The sequence below is a fragment of the Schistocerca cancellata genome, chromosome 4 (genome assembly GCF_023864275.1).
Source record: "Schistocerca cancellata isolate TAMUIC-IGC-003103 chromosome 4, iqSchCanc2.1, whole genome shotgun sequence".
NCBI lineage: Eukaryota > Metazoa > Arthropoda > Insecta > Orthoptera > Acrididae > Schistocerca > Schistocerca cancellata.
In genome coordinates, this window is record NC_064629.1 from 807958754 (window position 1) to 807973366 (window position 14613).

General features: G+C 42.7%; 1 protein-coding gene across 1 annotated transcript in view; it reads right to left on the bottom strand.

Moving 5' to 3' along the window:
• LOC126184763 (protein crumbs) overlaps positions 1-14613 on the bottom strand; it is a 301898-nt gene that overhangs the window by 197159 nt on the left and 90126 nt on the right. The window lies entirely within an intron of this gene.

Consider the following 14613-nt stretch of genomic DNA (forward strand, 5'->3'; position numbering starts at 1 on the left):
GATAAAATTTTTCTAAAAAGTTCAAAACTGTTTAGTGACAGGTGAAAAAGATGAACACCAAAGTTCTGGAACAACACGACAGAATCCATAATAAGAAAGCAGTATCATGTAAGCCAATGGGTTACGATCACCAATTCATATGTACCAAAAGGAAAGACAAGACAGTATGTGATATGTTATCAGCAGCCCTTTCATGTGCACAGAAATGATGTCATCTGTTAACATCAAACTGCAACTTTCAACTTGCCACATGACTGTTCCTATAAGTAATATTCATCCTTTTAAGGGAATTTAAGAGGTGAAGTTTCCATTGTCAGCAGTGTCTTCAGAAGTGGGGAGGGGAGAATCTAGGAAAAGGTAAGGAAGGGAGAACTTAGGCAAGAGGAACAAAACAATTCTACAGTTATCCCAACAGGCACTTAAGCCACAAGCAAGAATAAAATAACAACAGGATTTCCCCTTCCTTTAGGGCACATGGTTCTACACAGGACAAAAAGAATCAGTTCCAGCACCAAGCATAGGGCTCTGGATCAAAGGGAAAAGGAACACGAGAAGCTTCGTCATACCAAGTCTACTATGCTCATGAAGGGCATGTTCTCTAACAGGTGGTGCATTGTTCACAAGACAACTGGACATGATAATGTCAAATCACCAAGGGACCATAAGATTAGATTGCAATATTTGGGCACTAGAGAGTGGAATTCGAATGTTAGAAGACATTTGGCAAATTACAACTCATGATAAATAACCAGGCAAGGTTCAACGACACACAGGAAGAGTATCAGCTCCTGCGGTCAGCTTTTATACAACCACTAGCACAGCTATGTCAGACTATGGAGCTAGTTCAGCAAGTGTGATGAAAAAGAGGCTGGCAAGATGCACGCACTCGAATTATGAAAACAGTTTTTGGAATAGCTGATACAGAAACATAAAATATTAATAAAGTATGAAACTTCCTGGCAGATTAAAGCTGTGTGCCAGACCGAGACTCGAACTCGGGACATTTGCCTTTCGCGGGCAAGTGCTCTACCATCTGAGCTAACCAAGCATGACTTACGACCCATCATCACAGCGATAATTCTGCCAGTGCCTTGTCCTCTACCTACCAAATTTCACAGAAGCCCTCCTGCGAACCTTGCAGAACTAGCACACCTGGAGGAAAGGATATTGCGGAGACATGGCTTTGGACAGCCTGGGGGATGTTCCAGAACAAAATTTTTCACTCTGCAGCAGAGTGTGTGCTGATAATTAACTTCCTGGCAGATTAAAACTGTGTGCCGGACCAAGACTCGAACTCGGGACATTTGCCTTTCGCGGGCAAGTGCTCTACCATCTGAGCTACCCAAGCACGACTCACGACCCATTCTCACAGCGTTAATTCCGTCAATACCTCGTCTCCTACCCTACTGGCGAAATTAATGCTATGAGGACAGATCGTGAGTCGTGCTTGGGTAGCTCAGATGGTAGGGCACTTGCTCCCAAAAGGCAAGTAAGTTTCATATCAGTGTACACTCTGCTGCAGAGTGAAAAATTTCATTCTGGATTAATGAAGTATTACAATAATATTACAATATATTTTATATTTTGTTTTTAAAATTAACTGTCATTTTTTTCAGTTATTTCTTTTACAATGTTTCAAATGAGCACAAGTCACTGTCTGCGCCTGATAGGTTGTTTTCATAGCACCAAGGTAAGCCACTGGGCCGATCAGTCTGATATTGTTCCCAGCTGGGCACATGTGGCAAAGGCTAGAACATTTTATTTCACTTCTAACTTGAGCACAGCTGCTCTAATTTCTGAACATTGCTTTTTAGGAATATAATTTTGTGTAAGTAACCTTTGTATATCATGAAAATTGTCATCTTGGTTAATGTGTTTTTTGTCATACTTAATTTTTGATGTATTATTTTATAGGATTTATCAAAATTTCATTTCGATGAAGACACCCGTAGTAGGTGTCGAAACCTATGTCAATGTACCTAGTTATGAGCAACCAGTTCGCTGTACAATCCTATGCTGAAACTAGTATACAGTTGCTGAGTAACAGCCATGTTTAACACTGTAACATTACTACAAGTATAGGCAGATGTAAATGGCAACCGGAAAACAGTGGATTTGCACACTACCCAGCTCACCAGCCTGGAAAAAGACAGCTGCATGCCTTTGCTGCAATGCTAATGTTCCACATTCAGGCAGCAGCAGATACAACTAATCACAAACTGGGCATACTTAGGGATGATCTGGATAACACTGACATTCAATTAATGATTGCAAAATTACTCCACAGTCTTGCCAGTAGTATTACTGATGCACGCATAAAGACCACAGAACTACAGTACGCCTTGTTAAACACTGCTAACGGGCATTTAACACCAATACTGCTACCACCAGATCAATTCCTGAAAGGATTATGGAAAATCCAAACAGAATTACCTGTACCATTAGAATTACTAAAAGCAACAAGGGAAAAATTTTAATCACTATACTACCATATGGCCACCATTACCAGTTCACAAGTGGGCTCCCACTTGGAAATTCAAATTCAAATATCATTAACTTGTAAGTACTTTAGATTTGAGTGTTACAATCTTCATGCATACCCCATGGTATAGAAAGTTTTAAAACAATTTGTATAGTACACAAAATGCTACTGGTGGCACTGAAAAGGCAGTCCCATGTCCTGCTATCCATGCAGGAATTACTACACTGCTGCGCCATGCCAATCACAATCTGTCCTGCGAAACAGATACATTCCATTCCTAAGTCATGTGAGTTTATCTTGTTTCACCTCCAAGAATCTGTGACAGAGTGCAAAAAGAAATAATTACAGACAAAACAGAATTTTTAGAAGATTTGGCTTCAACTGGTTATGCTCTGTAGCAAACTGAACAGTCATTATTTGTACTTGTTATGAGCAAGGTCAACAAAGTGGGACACAGCAAACAGAACTAAAAGGTCAGGAGTTGTAAATCAAGGGAACACAATGTGACATATCCGGACACCGTAACAGAAACCATAACCTTGAATATAAAACACACCTTGATTTATGTGCCCAATCAAACCCTCAAAATTGTACCCATGGAAAATCTAACTTACATAAATCACACATACGAGGTGATTCTGCTTTGCTACCTAGATCAGGTGCTAGTTGTGCAAAATGGCCACAAATCAATGAAACATCTTTCAGATCATGTACAAAAGTACCATAATGAACATCAGAATGACTAATTGTTATAGGAACCTTCAACATCAGCTGCATGTAAGATTTTTGCAATAGTAAGAACCTTATACTACTAACTCCAACAAGAAGTAGCTCAAATCCCGTTCTACCAACCTTCAATCTATGGATTCAAACCAGTCATAACAGCACCTACAAGAAGCAAAGTAAACCAGGAACACGGGCCTCCATGTACAGCCATGTGCTAGTGGAGTCAGACAGGAAGTGTACATGGTGCAAACGACAAAGGTGACACTATGGGTGTCATTACATAAACCAGCTGTGCAGTTTCCATGCCAGCAGCATGTATTCGACGATGGCATATATGCTACTGCCGCAAGCGATGCCCCACTGCATCACAGTGGTAGATGCCCACCACAATGAGATGCCCAATCTGTGAAGGCAGAAGACTGCTAATGTGCACAGGGAGTGACCCACTGCCCCCTGGGCAGGAGTCGGCTGTGCTGCTGGTGTTGACTTTGGATGGCCAGTTGCACCATGGTACTAAGTCCAGGGAGAGAGTTAAGAGCATAGATCTGTTGCCCTGCCATGGCCTTGAACTGGGGACTTCTACTGGCAGGTCCATGTGGAAACCACGTCCGGCACATACTCATCAGCCTGGTAGGGCTGTGTGACTAAGAATAATTTTGTTACAAAACTGCCAAGTACTTGTAGACGGCAGCAGCATGCTTGTTATGTATAGGTGACACTGCCAGTCACTTAGCCTAAAACACCACTGCCACTATTAGTGTGGAAATCGACCTTGCCGCTTGCTGCACGAGTTTGTGTAGTACTGCTGAGAACGCTGTCTAACTTGCTAACCTGCCTCACGACATTGCGCCTTGTTGAATTATTACAGTGACAACATAAAGAGCTTGGTATATATGGTTGGTATGCTACATTCCCCCCACCCCTCTATGAACAAGTACCCATCTCTCGAGTCAACGTTAAATCCAGTTCCTTATTATACCACATGCATACAAAATACAGAGAGTCTACATGTGTTAGCCACTGCATACAGTCTTTCTTACTATGCTGCTTATTACTAATTTCTTACGAGTCTATTTATCACATCTGTTTTGCACTTCTGGCAGTTTAACTTTCACAGCTTGCCTCATTGTTTCCTTTTCTCTTAATCCTAAATTTACATCCTTTCTGCATTCACACTACAATGCTACACTCCACATTCACATTAAAATGTTTCTCTCTCTCTCTCTCTCTCTCTCTCTCTCTCTCTCTCTCTCTCATGCTCTAGGGATCCAGTCTATTGTAATCCAGACTACTGGTCGTTTATGCTAATGATCGGCTCCCTGCCACAAAAGAATAAAGCTACACACAGCAGAGTTAAAGCCACTGTGGAACTTGGTATTGAAGCACCCAAAATCATTGTCGTGCATCGTCGTCATCATCCTCCTCTGAACTGCTCTTACACACTGCGTTAATTGCTTGGCTGAACTGCACCCTTCCTGTGTGGCAATGAATCGATCCAGGAAATGTATCGAGTCAGATTCTAGAGATTGATTTTTAAATGTTATATTGATGCTGGCAATAATTCCAAAGGTATATCCGGTCAATACAATTGTGGGTGTGAGATGTTCACTTGCTTGATTCCTGTAATTGTGGCTGGTACAAGGAAGATTGGCCTTGTTATGTAGTCCCAATGATTAATAACCCACTTCCCCTAAGTTCAGTCCATCTGGCCTCCGTGAGCTTCACCTGCTTTAACAATTCACCACTATCACCATGTCATAATAAGTGGAGTAAATCCAATGAAAACCCCAGCTAGCTGGAAATGCAGTCTGGTTTTCAGACACTCTAGTCCCCCTACATCTGGCTAAGAACAATTTTACCGTGCATATGGTATGGCTGGTTTGTATTATCCTGGTCAGACACACTGCGACCTTGACAATGTTGCAGTTCCTTCTCCATCATTATTACATGCCTGCTACCATCTTCCAAAATTGATAATATCCGGTGGAAGCTGCATAAACTTTCCAAGAACTCCTCACTTCACTGGGCATGTCCACATCTTCCTATTACCGGAAATCAAACTAGAATATACAACCGTATTCAGTCAGTTTTTACTTCTACTGATGCTATGTGGTGGTACAAGGGTAGGTTTTGCCTACTAGGTTCCATAGTTAGAATTAACTCTTATGGTAGCTTGTTCCACAATTTCTGTAACAAAACAAGTATCATTCATGTGACAAAAGATTAACACTCAGTTGTCCATGCAATGCATAATTTAGGGTTTCTTGCACTACGTCTACAACTACATCTACATAGGCACTCTGCAATACACTGTATGGCGCATGGCAGAGGGTACCCCAGACCACTACTAGTCATTTCTTTTCCTGTTCAACTTGCAAATAGAGAGAGGGAGGAAAAACGACTGGCTATATGCCTCCACATGAGCCTAATTTCTCTTTGTAGTCCTTACATGCAATGTATGTTGGAGGCAGTAGAATCGTTCTGCAGTTAGCTTCAAATGTCACTTCTCTTAATTTTCTCAATAGTGTTTCTTGAAAATTATGTCCCCATCCCTCCAGGGATTCCCATTTGAGTTTCCGATTGTTCAAACATACCAGTAACAAATCTAGAAGCCCACCTTTAAATTGATTTGATGTCTTCCTGCAATCCATCCCAGTATGGATCACAAACACTCAAGCAGTAATCAAGAGTAGGTCACACTAGTGTCCTATATGCAGTCTCCCTTATAGATGAACCACACTTTCCCTAAATTCTCCCAATAAACTGAATTTGACCATTTGCCTTCCCTATCACAGTTCTCACATGCAAGTTCCATTTCACATTGCTTTGCAACATTATGCTCAGATATTTAATTATGTGACTGTGTTAAGCAAGACACTAATAATATTGTATCTGATTACAAGTTTGTTTTTCCTGCTCATCTTCACTGACTTTCACTTTTCTACATTTAGAGCCAGCTGCCATTCATCACACCAACTAGAAATTTTGTCTGTCATCTTGTATCCTCCTACAATCACTCAACTTTTGACAGCATACCGCACACCACAGCATCATCAGCAAACAACCACAGATTGCTGCCCTCCCTGTGTACCAAATCATTAAAGTATACATAGAATAATAGCGCTCCTATCACACTTCCCTAGGATACTGCTGACGATATCCTTGTGTCTGATGAACACTCACCATTGAGGAAAACATACATGGTTCGACAGCTTAAGAAGTCTTTGGGCCACTCCAATATCTGTGAACTTATTCCATATACTTGTACTTTAACAGCCTGCAATGGGACACTGTGTCAAACGCCTTCCAGAAATCTAGAAATATGGAATCTGCCTGCTGTCCTTCATCCATAGTTCGCAGTATATCATGTGAGAAAAGGGCAAGCTGAGTTTTGCACGAGTGGTGCTTTCTAAAACCAAGCTGATTCGTGGGCATAAGCTTCTTGGTCTCCAGAAAATTCAAAACATTTGAAGTGGGAATATGTTCAAGGATTCTGCAGCAAACTGATGTTAAGGATATTGGTCTGTAATTTTGTGGGTTCACATTCTTTTGCCTTTCTTACATACAGGAGTTATGTGTGCTTTCTTTCAGTCACTCAGGACTTTGCACTGGGCACGAGATTCACAATAAATGCAAGCTAGGTGAAGGGCCAAGGCTGTAAAGTACTCTTTGAAAAACCGAATTAGGAGTCCATCTGGACCTGGTTCATCTTCAAACTCTTTCAGCTGTTTCTTTGAGCCACGGATGCTTATTACTATGTCATCCAAACAGGAGTCTGTTTCATTGTCAAACTACGGTATGTTTGAACGATTCTCCAGCACGAATGATTTGTAAAACGTGAAATTTAAAACTTTGGCTTTTGTTTTGCTATCTTCGACTGCCACACCAGACTGTTCAACAAGTGATTGGATGGAAGCCTTAGATCCACTCTGCAATTTTACACAGGACCAGTACTTTCTCAGGTTCTCTGCCATATCTTTTGCTATGGTATGATGGTGGAAGTAGTTAATGCTTCACGCACAGATCTTTTCACAGATGCATTAATGTCTACTAACCTTTGTTTGGTATCATTTGCATGTTCTCTGTTGAACTGAGAATGCAACAGCCTCTGCTTCCTCAGCATTTCCCAAATCTTGTACATCCCATACACTATTTGCTAATGCTTTCAATAACCTTGTCATAACAACTCCCTTGTCCATTACTTCTACCCATCCTTCTAGCACTACCGAATTCCAGTTCACTGTTAGTTCCATGTTAGCCACTTCATTAGCCAACACATCGTATCATCTTCATTAGCTATCTCTACATAGCACAGACTTATGTTTGTCTATTCTAAAGAAGAATGATTATTTTGTATGTCATCCTTTGCTTGTGACACATCTATCCAAATTAAGTATTTGTATTTGTCTTGTTATAATAAAACTCATTAACACGAGTTATTTGATTGATTGTCTAGCAAAATCTGCATGCAGGATTCCTAGACACAACAACATGCAAACAAAGATGTCTGAATAACATGGTACCGATGATATAGGAGGCAGAACATAGCGACAACCTGTTAAGGTTTTGAATCCTGAGCCACTAACTTCCACAGATTGTCTCTGTTTTGTTTTGTTGTGGTATTTTGTGTTTTGCTGGTGCCTTAATTCTACCTTGTCTTTTCTTCGCAGGGGTGCGTTTACATGTTTTAACAGTCTCTCTTATAGTGTTTTTCCTATTCAGTGTTTTCAGGTGGGTATTGCAGTTTTTTTTTTTTTTTTTTTTTTTTTTTTTTTTTTTTTTTTTTTTTTTTTTTTTTTTTTTTGCTTGCATTGTCTCTTTATTGCATTTGCCTACTCCAAAATGAGCCACCCATTTCTCCCACTTCAGAAGCAAGCGATAGATGCAACGCAGCTAACACACGTGTTTCAGTTTCAGACGCAGGAGATTGCAACCTCTCTAAGCAGGGTACAGCAGTTACTGGCAAACTAAGCGACCAATGCAGCACTCCCAACCGACCAACACGCAACCCCTGTAGCTTCGAGCGCCATACCACCTTTTCGTCAGTTTTAATGAAAAAGAAAACGAATGGCTCGAGTGGTTGCAACAGTATGAAGCCCGCATCATTGTTCACAAAGTATCAGGTACTGTGAAACTACGTTGCTTTTTGTCAACGGTAGGAAGTGCAGTCTTTGGCCACATTCAGAAATTGCTCCCTAACGCCACTCTGAGTGAACTTTCCTATGATCAGGATGTCGGTTGTCTAACTAACTATTATGACCAACAAGTGAATGTGGTGGCAGCGAGGCACCAATTCTTTTATTGCAAGAAAAAATTGTAACAAACTTATCATAAGTGGGTAACAGATTAGCAGAGTATGACAAGGAAATGCAAATTCAAATGTGCTTGTGGTGCTTTATATTCAGATGTTATGCTGAGTGATGCAATCATGTACAATGTGGCTGATGTCAACCTTAAAGAACAGATTCTGAAGCAGTCAGATCCATCATTTCATCATTTAGTGCAACTCGTAGATCAGTATGATTCACATGCCATAGTGGCCGATCAATCTGAACAGCCACCAATTTATTGAGTTGAGTCTCCCCTTGCTCACGACCATCCTAGTAGGCAGCAACAGCACGCACACATCAAGCCGTGTACACAGTTCTCTAAACAGGAAGCTACATCAGTGAACAGAATTAAGTCATACCCTTGGTGCTATTCACGGCACAAATGCCAAGACTGCCCATTCAGACAAGCACAGTGTTACGCTTGAGACAAGAAAGGTCACGTACAATCTGTATGTCTGCAATGGAACAAACAGAAGAATTCTACCCACTCACAAAAATCTAGTAACAAGGCTCATGTAATCAGAACTAGCACGCACCTGACGGCTTATAATGGACAAGACATTCCCGTTCTCGGAAAATGTACTTTGCCTTCCACGTATCATTATCATATGCGAACTGCAACTTTCACTGTGCTAGAATCACGCAATTGTGAGAACATACTTGGCCTTGATTAATTTGGCTTTCAAATTTGGGACAATGTGTTGTCAGCGACTGCATTCAATGCCAAAGACAGTGCAGCTGGCTTGCTGAAAGAATTCCCTGAACTCTTTTCTGAAGGTTTAGACAAGGCTAACAATTTTGTTGCACATATTACTATGAAAGACAATGCTCAGCTGAAATTTTGCCACACCAGAACTGTTACCATTGCAATTTGGGACAAAGTGGCTGCTGAACTTAAAGAACTGCAAGATAGCAGAGCTATTGCACCCACACAAGCGAGTCAATGGGCAAGTCCACTGGATTTGCTCCCCAAACTTTCAGGTTGCATTCGACTCTGTGCTGACTTTCAGTCTGCAGTCAACACACAAACTGTGGTTGATACTTATCCATTGCCACACCCACAGGATCCCATGGACGATTAGGTACTGGTCGTTACTTTTCAAAAATTGATTTGCGTGACGCATATCTTCAAATTCCATTAGATGAAGAATCTCAAGCCATGTGTGTTGTGAACACTCATTTGGGCTTGTTTAAATATTTGTATTTCCCTTTTGGCAGTGTTTCCACACCCGCCATTTATTTTCCAATAGTATTTGGAACAGCTGACTGCTAAAGTACCAAACTGTTCAAACTATTTGGACGATATTGTCGTAGCAGGTTGTACACCTGAAGAACACATTGCAAATTTGCGAGGTTTATTTCGTGCGTTATCTGAGCAGGACTAAAGTGTAGATTGGACAAGAGTGAGTTTCTCAAACCTGAGCTGTAGTATCTTGGTCATGTAATAAACAGTCAAGGTGTACATCCTTTTCAGTCACATTTGTCAGCCATATGTGACCTGCCAGTTTCTTGCAATGCCACAGAACTGCAGTCGGTCTTAGGGAAAATGAACTATTATATTCAGTTCATACCGAATGCTGCACAAATCACAGCCCCATTGCATCGTTTGTGTCACAAGAACGTCCCCTTTGTTTGAACAGATGAGTGCCAAGAAGCTTTTCAAAAACTTAAAGATGGATTGCTCAGTGATCGATGCTTAATTCACTTTGATCCTAACAAACCAGTTGTATTGGGAGTTGAGGCTTCCTCTTATGGAATTGGTGCAGTGCTTTCACACAGAATTGGTGATTAAGACAGGCCTATTGCTTCCGCATCAAAAGTGTTGTCCAAAGCTCAGTGTAACTATTCGCAAATACAGAAAGAGGCAGTGGCTATTGTGTATGGTGTCACCAAATTCCACCACTATTTGTATGGCAGAAAATTCTAATTAGTAATGGATCACAAGCCACTGCAGTCCTTATTTCATCTGATGAAGTCAGTTCCTGAATGAACTGCCCAAAAAATTGCAAAGATGGGCTTTGTTGTTGTCTCAATATTTAGTACGAGAGTGTGTATCGTCCAAAAGCTCAACATGGAAATGCGGATGCACTTTCATGTCTTCTGATTGGCCCTGATACAGACTCTGACGCTCCTGCTGCATCTTGTTGTCACATCAGTGCTCACAATTCTGAATTGCTTCAATCATTTCCTCTGAACTATAGGAAAATTACACAGGCTATGGAAGCTGATTCAGATTTGAACATTTTGCTAAAAAAAAGTTCACACATCTTGGCCTTGCTCACTGCATAGCATAAAGAACTCTGAAATGCACCGATACTCTGCACGTTGGCATGGCCTCGCTATACAACATGGTGTGATTCTTGTTCAAAATGACAGTGGACAGTCATGTGTGTTGATACCCAAAGCTTTGCAAAAAGAAGTGCTGCAGTTACGTGACCAAGGACACTGGGGGATTGTTTGTACGAAACAGTTAGCACGTCGACACTGTACTGGGCATCCACCCCCGTTAGCTGAGTGGTCAGCGCGGCAGAATGCCGTGCCAAGGGTCCCAGGTTTGATTCCCAGCTGGGGCAGGAGATTTTCTCCACTCAGGGACTGGGTGTTGTGTTGTGCATGTAGACTTTGCAGGAACTTTTTGGAACATTCGTTGGTTGATTGTGGTAGACTCTTATGGCAAGTTTCCTTTTGAAGTGCCAATGAACTTGACAACATCAAGTCACACAGTTCAGGTGTTGTCCTCTATTTTTTGCTTTGAACGTTTGCCTGAAGTCGTAGTGTCAGACAATGGCCCTCAGTTCATGTCAAATGAATTGGAAAGATTCTGTGAGTGCAATGGCATACAGCATCTAATGAGTGCACCATTCCATATAAACAGTCGAACGGCGAAGCAGAATGTTTTTCAGAAGCTTCAAGCAGCAGTTGGCTAAACTTCGCACTGCACACACCATGGATCAAGCATTGCAACTGTTTCTCACCTCCTACCATTCACATCCACAAGATGGACCTTCGGCAGCAGAACTGCTTCACAGCCACCGCCATCGGGCACTGCTCCACCTGCTCCATCCTCCTCAGCATCCACAGCCAAATGAAGGCCAAAAGTAATGTTTCACGCCACATGATATTGTGCTTTTCAGGGTTTTTAGCAGCAGCAGACGGTGGGCATGAGGCAAGATCCTTTGTCGACTTGGCGCATGCATGTATCTCATTTCAGACCCAGATGGATTCCAGCACTGACATTACACGCAAATTCGCCACTGGCATGTGCACGACGATCCTTCTGTATCCCTTCCCCCAGATTCACAGATCCCGAGGACAGTGTGGCCACAGCAGCTGCCAGAGGGTGTCATCACGACACCGAGGGACAACCCCATGGAGATGGAGCCTTCTACTGCTTGCTATGGGCCTCAGGAGGTAGACGTGTACCCTTCTGGGCATTTTCCGGGTGGCGTTTCCACTAGAGCAAAGGCTGTATGGCGGGGTATGACCGGAAGTCTGATGTCCCCTGCAGCCACAGCTTCTGGTCCATCAGAGCCTCTTCCCCCGTTGTCATGCTCCATATATGACAGTCCATCGCTTTTGGGGGAGGAATGTTACGGCATAAAGTCACTGACGGCATGCCAGTTGGGAACGACAGAGAAGAGATGGCTGTGAAAAGAGGTCAGCCAATCGCATGCTAACTGACCTTCCTCCAGGATGACAACACAACAGCAGCAGCCCCTAGGTGAAGAGGACATAATTGTCACACCCGACTTCAATAGCAGCTTCAACATTAGCCACTTCGTTAGCCCACTCATCGTAGCCTCTTCATTAGTTATCTCCACACAGCACAGACTTGTGTTTGTCTGTTCTGAAGAACACTGATTATTTTGTATGTCGCCCTTTGCTTGCAACACATCTATCAAAGTTAAGTATTTGTATTTGTCTGGTTATAATAAAACTCATAAATACAAGTTGTTTGATTGTTTGTCCAGCAAATCGAGTATGCAGAATTCCTAGACACAACAAAAAGCATGATCACATGTGCAACACAAAATGATAAAATCCATCTGAAAGTCTGGTAATGTCAGAACCAGGCTTGATGCCAAAACTCTCTTTAATTCTTCAAACGCACCCTGACACTCTTCTGTACACCTGAATTTCACAGCCTTCCTTAGCAACTGCATGAACGGTCATGCTATGTCAGCACCGACAGTCATGGTCCAGACAATATGCTGAGTGAAGATGCTGTCACAGATTCTGACACCAAACTATAGTGCCCCCAGAGCAGGAAGGGGTGACTATGAGCCAAGATAGCATGAGTGGGTAGTGGAGGAGAAGTGGGAGTTGAGGCAGCTGCAAATGTAACAAATTTTTATTGAAGCATTTGTGCTAACTGATACTCCGGGTCAGTGGCCAGTTGGCCATATTCTGCTACACTTGCTGCTTGTGTGCCCCTCAATGCTGATGCAAATACTCCATCTAGCACCAGGGGCCTCATTACATAAGACAGCTGCACATTTTGGTGCCAGCAATGTGCACTTGATGATTGCGTATCTGCTATGACCCTGAATGACACCCAGATGCGTCACAGTGGTGGATACCCACCATGACGAGATGTCTGCCCTGGAATGGTGAAAAATGGCTGGTGTGGGTGGAGAGAAGGCTGGTGTGCATGGAGAGAAGGCTGGTGTGGGTGGAGAGAAGGCTGGTGTGCATGGAGAGAAGGCTGGTGTGCGAGGAGAGATGGCTGACGAGCATGGAGAGCAACAGTTGCCCCTTGGCCGGAGTCAGCTGTGCTACCCGTGTTGACCTGGGATTGCCAGCTGTGCCGTGGCACTAAATACAGGGAACTTGTCCGGCACAACTGCATCATCCTGGTAGGGCTGCAGGACTAAGTATAATTTTGTTACAAAAATGCCCAGCACTTACAGCCAGCAGTGGCGTGTTTGTTGAGCATATGTAACACTATTGTCACATATCGTAAAACAACACTGCCACTGTCAGTGTAGACATCCGCTTTGCCCCTTGCTGCACGAGTATGACCAGTACAGCTGAGTTCACTGTTTCAGCAAGCTAATCTGCCTTGCAACATTGCATCGGTCTTGTTGAATTATTATAGCAACAACATCCTGTGCACCGCTGCAATACACCGTTCATTATTACACTAATATTCCCACACAGTGTGACAAAACCAGGCCAGTCACCAAGAAGACATACCAACAAACCCTTTGCCAGTTTTAACAGCCAGTCATTGACTTCATTCCAGATAATTCGGCAGGACACAAAATTAGTGAGTAGAAGCAGCAGCAGCATTTAACCTCTCCTGAACCAGCCCATCAGCATTTAAAAAATTGGATAGTTACATGATGTCTAGCCTGTGCTGCTCAGCACTGTGCCAATGATGCCATTGCCTCTACCACTGCCATGACATAAGCTGCAGCCTGTCGCCTAGGCACCTAGATCCTATGGCAGCCCCGCACTTCGCCGCTGTCCCGGGAGTACGACGTGTGGGTCCAAATATTCCTGCGCTCACCGGGGTATCAATAACAGAAGAGCTCATCATTTTGGCCACTGGAGCATGAAGCAACCTTACATCCTCGCAGCAATTGTCACCAGCCACACCATCTCTTACTGGGGAGTCTGACAAAATGGTGATGCAGCAGCAGCAGTAGTAGGGGCATGCAATCAGCAGCCAGGGGCTGTCACACCGGAAAACAACATGATATTCACCTCACTCGCCATTGTTACTTGCAGTCCCATGCCAATAATTGTAAACAAGCTGCAATAAAGAAGTTCTTGTAAACCTGATCAGCTGCACACCCCACCCTTCTCCAGCAGAGAATCCTAGTGCATGCCAAGCCATGTGCGCCAGAGCTCTGCAGCAACATGTGCAGGAACTGAGTTGCATACTCAAAAAACTTTTCAGACCTCAATAAATTTGCACTGAAGAGGTTCCCTGTAGAGCAAAAATATAGTTATCTCACTTGTGATGACTCATACAAAATCAACAGCATTAATTGCCTTTCTTAAGTGTTCATGGAAAATACCTAGTAAACAGGATAGTAAATCAAACAAAAGATTTTTAAAAGTACTTAG